A 7,667-nucleotide genomic window follows, 5' to 3' on the forward strand; every position below is an offset into this window, starting at 1 on the left:
TATTTCAGATAGACATGTTCAAGGTGTGATGTGAGATGAAAGCAACATCATGAATATAATAATAGATTTTCTTTGGAATCAGATTTGTATCCCAGTGACTACATGGGTTAAGTCCATGTAGGTCTCTAGAGGGGATTTTCAGAGGGGGTTTGTGACATATCCCTGTAAAAAAGTTGGCAGAACATGTTTGTGTCATAATTGCACACAAACAGCTACTCAAATAAAGTAACCAGAACCCTATTGACAAATGCCCACCTCTTACGTAAACTCTACCTTTATGGGGAGCTTTCCAAGTGAATTACCTTTGCTCATCCTTTTCCCATCATAAACCATGAAGGGGAAATATCCCCAAGTAAAACTTGAACTACTTGTGCAATAAGCAGATTTTCTTGACCTCTCCATCAGGAAATGGAATGGATACAAATACCTTAGTGATGTACAGTCTTGGTAATCCTGGAAATACGTTGTGCCAAGATGTCAAAGGCATGGGATTACCTCCATGTTCCCTAGGAAAAGCAGAAACCAAAGTAAATGCCATTTCAAATTCTAAGGGGTACATGGAGGCAGAAATTCTGGGACAGTATTTGGAGCTTGTTCAACTGTACTCAGATATTTGGTTCATTTTATTTTATGCAAAGAGAATCCAGGGAGAGAAAGAAATATCTTGAACTATAACCCTGGTTGTTCTGGAATGCCAGAAAGAGAAATATTCTACTTCCCTCAGTTATACCTACCTCTTTACATTACAATTATTGACAAAAATAGCAAAGAGGGAACTTTTTACCATTTATGGTAGATGTGATAAAGCAAAGAAATTTTGGAGTAAGGTTCATATTATAATACAGAAAATTCTTAAAACGAAAATAAAAATGAAACCAGAAACTTTTCTTTTTGGTTTAATGGAAAAAGACTTGGAGAAAAAAATTGTAATGTTGATCTTTTATATCTTGACAGCAGCAAAACTATTATACGCACAAAAATGGAATTCCCACTATGGACGAATGGCTGATGGAATTGGCAGAAATGGCTAAATTGACCATTTTGATTAAAAAAATAATATAAGTACCTTTGTTTTCACATGGAAACTACTTCTGAACTTTATGCTTCAAATTTATGCTTCAAGCAGAAAAAAATGAAACTTTGATTTTGGGTTTTACTGGTTAGATTGATATGTTTTTATAGAAATGGCTGGTTTATATTATTATGGAAAAACAAAAAGTTGTGGTTTGATGTTAATGCTTTTTTTTTTACTGCAACAGAGGTACTCATAAATCAACATTGCTTCTCTACTTTTCCCGTTTCTCCTCACTTGTCCTCCTCCCCCCCATAATCTTCTTATTTACTTTTTTATTTTGTATTTTATCTCATAATTTAATAAAAATGTTAAACTAGAAAAAGACATACCTTATGCAAGATCCGTTAAAGCAACATATTTCATATTTTGCAATTGTTCAACATTTCAAAACAGTAATAACAGTCCTAGGAGCCCTATAAATATAGACTGTGATCCATTGCAGAATTTATACCATATCGCAAACAGCCTCAAGATGAAGATCTGTTACCTTTTATTGGGAATCGCCCTTCTTGCCTACCTACCTTTGCCAGGTAAGAAACGCACTACATCAAGAAATACATTTGCTTTCTTTTCTAATGAAATGAGAGCAGTCACGTTTCTTATGTATAGCATACATATCAATTGCTTGAAGAATAGGCCTTGGAATTTGTTGCTCAGGTGTTACCCATAAACTTAGCAAAAATTCTCGGTTCTTACTTTGCCTGGGGGAGAAAAAACAACAGTTTGATCCAATGTGTACTGTTTTCATTTTTAGTTGTGAAACTAAGGAGGCAGAAATGAGGATTTGGGGGTGAACATTACAAGCAAATAAAGGACTAGCAAAGCTTTATTTCCAGTTCTTTTTTTATGTACCCAAAAAAGAGAATATTTTGTAGCTCAGTGTCAAAATGATACTTCCCCACCCCACTTTCTTCATGTTTATTTATATTCATAAACAGACATACTCATCCAGCTTGCGTTTTGCAACAGATACACATTAAATCACTTGGCTTTCACATTGTCCTATCTGGTTAATCCAAGATGAGTTAAAATAAATCAATTTTTATTTTGGATATCAGCTGGTTTTCCCTGGTTCTTCCAATGCACTAGTGCAGTGGCTTCCAACCTTTTAGGCACCAGGGACCTGTTCCATGGAGAGAGGTTATTCTGGAGGGGGCATGGTTTTATCTGCTGCCTATATCCCGCAGATAAGGCTTCGCTTGTTTGCCTAGTTCCTGGCATGCTGCAGACCAGTGCCAGTCCGCAAACTGGAGTTTGGGGACTCCTGTAGTAATAGGCAGATCATACACATAAGAGTCAATTGAAGAGTGCCACAGCTATCAGTGTTGACAGTATTGTGTATTTTTTATAGATTATCAGCATCTGCATATAGATACATTTAAAATGGGATAGACTGCAGGCAGATCAAGAAGAAAGAGGAATTGCATCCTTATCTGAAAGGGGGGGAAATACCAATATAAGGAGAAGACATCCATATTCTTTTCAGCTGAGCCCATTTTATTCATATCAGGTGCCACGCAAGGGTCGAACGCATGCAGGATAAAACGTGGATATTGCTACTTTCTGTCCTGCCCTAAAGGCACCCGTCAAATTGGACGTTGTACAAATAGGCATCCATGCTGTAGATGGTGAGTCTAAATTTCATGCATGAAAAAATCTCTGGTCATGAATGGATGGAGACAGGGACCTTATTATTTGCACTTGGGGAAGTTTCCATTGCCATAACTGGGAGCCACTTTTTTAATGCAAATAAGGGGTGGTAGGTAAATACAAGTTGTAGATGTCAGAGAAGAGAATGCTTAATCTTCCCATGCAATTATAACGAAGTCCTATTAGAATGCTTGTTCTGTATTTCAGTTTTTTTATTTACATAATTTCTAACTTCAGGAATAGCAATTCACTAAGCCTTGTTCTTCATATAAATAATAATGTAATGGTAGTATTATTCTAACAACTAGACTTTTTAAAGAAAATATATGCCATATTTTCTACAGGATCCACTGAACTGAAACATCTTAACCTGATAATACACAGGGATGGGATTCTACCAGTTTGGACTGATTCGGGCGAACCTGTAGCTCCAATGATCAGCTGGGAGCGAACCAGTTTGCCCCGACAATCAGATGGGCCCACCTGCCCACTATCAAATACATTAATTTTATATCACTACTATGCAATTCTTTAACATTTTGCAAACAGTTAATGCAATCAAGATCCTTCCAAATTTTGAATATATTATAGAATTGTAACGTGTTGATTTCATTATCTTTTTGTAGATGATGCAGTTACTGCTTCTTCTTCCAGGATTGAGAAATTGGACCAAAGAATACTGTTACCTCTTGCTTCTTGCAATTCTGTCTCTCCAAACTGCTCTTCATCAAGCTTCAGAGCACTTTTTTCTGCCAACATCAAATTTAACAGAGATGTTGAAAAATCTTAACTTTTGCCGCTTTTGAATATAATCAAACTTGCAGTAAACGTGTGCTGGTTATTTATTTAAGTGGCTTTCAAAAGTGTGTTTGAGGGTTTGGGTTGTGTGGGAAGGGAAAGGATTAGATTACAAAAGATAATAATGATTGAGGGATCTGTCTCTCATTGTATCTGCTTATCAGTTAAGTACAATACAACATCAAAAATGATAAGAAATAACAAAATATTATTAGAACATTATTTTTATCCATTACCTAAAAGGGAGAACATTTCCAATTCTCTAATTTTACCCTTAATTGCCTTAGCAATTTTGGAAGAGAGCTTTCAGTCTTCTCTTTCACATATGTTCTCCTCCATGTCCATTCTTCTTTCTTTCCACATAAATCTACTCTCAATATACATTTCTCTTCCACTAAATTGATTCATTATTCATGCATTAAGTCTGAAAAGATAGTGGCCTGAAATTACCTGTTTCCATTTTTAGCCATCCTTTATTTCCCTTTCTCCCAGTCGCAGCACTCATGTGATTAAACTGCCAAGGAGGCACAGAGAGTTGTAAAAGAAATATTATTTAGTTAAGATTTTTTCTGTGGCTGCCCAACTCACTCTCAGTGCCTTCTGGTGGCTTAAAAGGATTAAAGACCAATAGGTAAAGGTAAAGGTTCACCTCGCACATATGTGCTAGTCGTTCACAACTCTAGGAGGTGATGCTCATTTTCGTTTCAAAGCCGAAGAGCCAGAGCTGTCCTAAGATGTCTCCGTGGTCATGAGCCTGGCATGACTAAATGCCAAAGGCACATGGAACGGTGTTACATTCCCACCGAAAGTGGTCCCTATTTTTCTACTTGCATTTTTACATGCTTTTGAACTGCTAGGTTGACAGAAGCTGGGACAAGCAATGGGAGCTCACTCAGTTAGGCAGCGCTCAGGATTTGAACCACCAAACAGCCAATCTTTCTGATTGACAAGCTCAGCTACTGAGCCACCTCATCCCTTCAAAAGACCAATACAGAAGCAATAAAAAGCAATAATCTCATACACGCACACACACACACGCACACACATGCATACACGCACACGCGCACACACACACAGAGAGCAACAAACAACAAATTTCATAGGATCCATCCAAATCTGGGGTCTTCAGGCCTGTTGGTAAAATCAATCTTCATGACCTTGAGAAGGTGGAAAAAAGTGGGGGCCAATCTTATCTCCATGGAGATGATGTTCCACAGGATGAGGGTCACCACAGAGAAGGCCCCTTTTCTTAGTCCAACTAGATGGACCTAACAAATTAACACATCTCAATTTGACAATTAGAAATACCAGAACCTTAATAGCAATACCACTTAGATTTATATACCACACCATGGTACTTTACAGCATGCTCTGAGCAGTTTACAATATCAGCATATTGTCCCCAACAATCTGAGTCCTCATTTTACCAACCTCAGAAGGACGGAAGGATGGGTCAACCTTGTGGTCATGATCAACCTCCTGGCAGTGGGCAGAGTTAGCATGCAACACTGCATTCTAATCACTGCACCACTACACAGTGATTAGAATGCAGTTTAAAACTAGTTAAATGCAGATCAAAACGAATCAAAATATTTGGACAAGAAAGTAGATCCACATAAATCACGCTACAACTCATTCAGGTTTGAACATTATCAGCAGTTGCCCAGAATAAAAATATTTTTTCCAGAAAGCAACTGATTGATTGATTTAAATGTGCCATCAAGTCATTTTTGACTCCTAGCAGCCACATAGATAATTATATCCCAAACCTGGCCTTTCAGGTCTTCCAAGCACGAGGCAGCTGAAGTCTGTTAAAGCTGGTCCTGATTCCTCCCCAGTTTAGAAAGAGAAAATTCAGAAACAGATCCCCAAATGCTTACCTGCTCCTTTTGGAGAAGCTGAGAGATCCTTTAAAAAACCACCATCTCTGCACAGAGAGCATTCTATTGAGGTAAGAGTTAAAACAAATGGGTAGAAAATAGAGGAAGAATAATTCCACCAAGGAAGTATACCAGCAAGTAGATAATATCTCCAGAAAGTGTGCAGGAAGCACAAAAATAGACTTGAAAGGAAAGCTAAAAGCAATGAAAAGCTTTTGGTGATATCAGTAGCAAAAGGAAGAAGGAAGAGATGGGCCTGCTGTTAGAACACTGTACGTTAACAGTGTTAAACATTTACAGAAGAAGGATACAAATACAGAGTTGCTTTTCTCCCAATGTTGTTTTCATATGAGTTAAAAGAGAAACAATTACACAATTACTTTCCGAAAGTTTAATTGTTGTTTTCTCCTTTGCGTTCAGTGTAAGATATCTCAGAAAGTAATATTTTTAACTTAGGCCTGTACAATTCTAGTTTTAAAAAATCCTGTTCATTTTGCCAACACATAGATTATTTTCAGTTATCTTACATTATAAAATCAATGATTCTCCATGTGATATGCAGCTACATTTCCATTCAAGGTATTGTCAGTTATAATGTTGCCACAAACATTGTTTACATTCCTATATTTCCTTTGTTGTCCAAAGGTAAAAGTGAGAAGTTAAAGCTTGTTAACTTCACCTGCCACTTCCATAGGAACTTGTTCTGTCCCAAGCCTCTAATATATACTAAAACCGGATTGGCTGTCTGCCATGACTAAGGAGGGAGATAAGCAGCCCCTTGGCTAGGAGCCCAGAAAATTATCTCTATGAAAACAAGAGTTGAACTCACAAAATTCTCCAAACTTTCGCTACATTTGGATTAGTAAACTGTTGCTTCCTGCAAAATTCTCCTCCCATTGCCCTACCTATAAGCTCTCTGGGAGGGGCCAATCAGTAGCCACCTGTTCCTATTTCCTTCTGTGAGCCTTTTTCCAAAGCTGCTCCCTCCTTCTCTCAGCCCTTCACATATGCACGTCAGGGACAGCCTCTCTCTGTTCCTCCTCACTGCTCCCTGACTCAGATATCATCTGGTGGCCAACAGGCCTCTCTAGTCTCTGCTCTGACACTGAACACCTGCCAGAGTCTTCCTCAGCCTCCAGGGCAGTACCATAGTGTTCATCGTTCATCACATTGCACCAACAGCTCAGCTGGCTGCTGTTGGGCCACAACACTATCCCTCACCACAGGGCTCTTCCCCCGGGTCTGGCACTCAGGGTGTGGCCTAGATGGGAATTGCTCATGGAAGGCCTGCACCAAACCAGGTGTGTGCACGGAGGTCACATCCTCCCAGGTAAAATCCTCTGGCTCATAGCCCTTCCATTCAATCAGGTATTGGAACCATCCTTTCAGCCATCAGGAATTCTGGATACTGGCAACTTCGTACTCAGGTGGCACCTCATCATCACAAGGATCTGGCTGGGGATGATCTGGTTGGTGAAGAGGACAAGCCGGCTGTTCAGAAACAAGGAAAGATCAATGAAAAACTGGATGGCCTCGCATCGAATGTGGCAATGTCAGATGATAGGTGACCGGATTGATGACTGCTTCAACAGGAAATGGGCCAAGGTAATGGTGGTCTAACTTCTTGACCGGCCAGACTAACGGAAGGTGTCTAGTGGACAGCCACACACGGATGCTGAGACCTGTCTGTGACTCTCTTATAGTCCTCTTTGACTTTATCCAGATATCGTTGCACCACTTGATGAACTGCCTGTAGTTCTGACAGAAAGTACCTAGCTGCAGGAACCGTTGAGTCGATGGGTGTGAGGGGAAAGAACCAAGGATGATACCCTACATTGACCAAGAAGGGTATCATTTGCATAGATATGTGCTGTGAGTTATTGAACGTAAACTCTGCCACTGCCAGGTATTCCACCCAATCATTTTGCTGCTGGTTCACAAAACAGCAGAGGTACTGCTCCAAGATCATGATTACTTTCTTCGACCCTCCATCAGTTTCTGGATTGTGTGCTGAGGACAAGCACATTTGTACATCCAAGGCCTTCATCAGCCCTTTCCAAAACTGGGCTGTAAATTGTGTTCCTCTGTCCAACACGACCCTGTCAGGTAGGCCGTGCAGCCTGAAAACATGTTGGATAAACATGCGGGCGATGGCACAGGCTGTTGGTACATCGCCGACATTGCCGGGATCAAATGTGCCATCTTTGTCAGCATGTCTACCACTGCGAACACCATGGAAAATCCAGAAGACGGAGGCATGTCTG

The 7,667-nt window shown here is 39.7% G+C and overlaps 1 long non-coding RNA gene across 1 annotated transcript; it reads right to left on the minus strand.

Annotated features, from left to right (window-relative positions):
- Positions 1 to 421: 421 nt before the first annotated feature.
- On the minus strand, positions 422 to 5,641 carry LOC116508161. Its single transcript, XR_004255289.1, has 4 exons — positions 5,404 to 5,641; positions 3,412 to 3,474; positions 1,597 to 1,776; positions 422 to 506 (listed from the first exon to the last, which is right to left on the minus strand). It is a non-coding gene; the product is annotated as an uncharacterized LOC116508161 (long non-coding RNA).
- Positions 5,642 to 7,667: the final 2,026 nt, after the last annotated feature.

Source organism: Thamnophis elegans, chromosome 4 (assembly GCF_009769535.1).
Source record: "Thamnophis elegans isolate rThaEle1 chromosome 4, rThaEle1.pri, whole genome shotgun sequence".
Classification (NCBI taxonomy): Eukaryota; Metazoa; Chordata; class Lepidosauria; order Squamata; family Colubridae; genus Thamnophis; species Thamnophis elegans.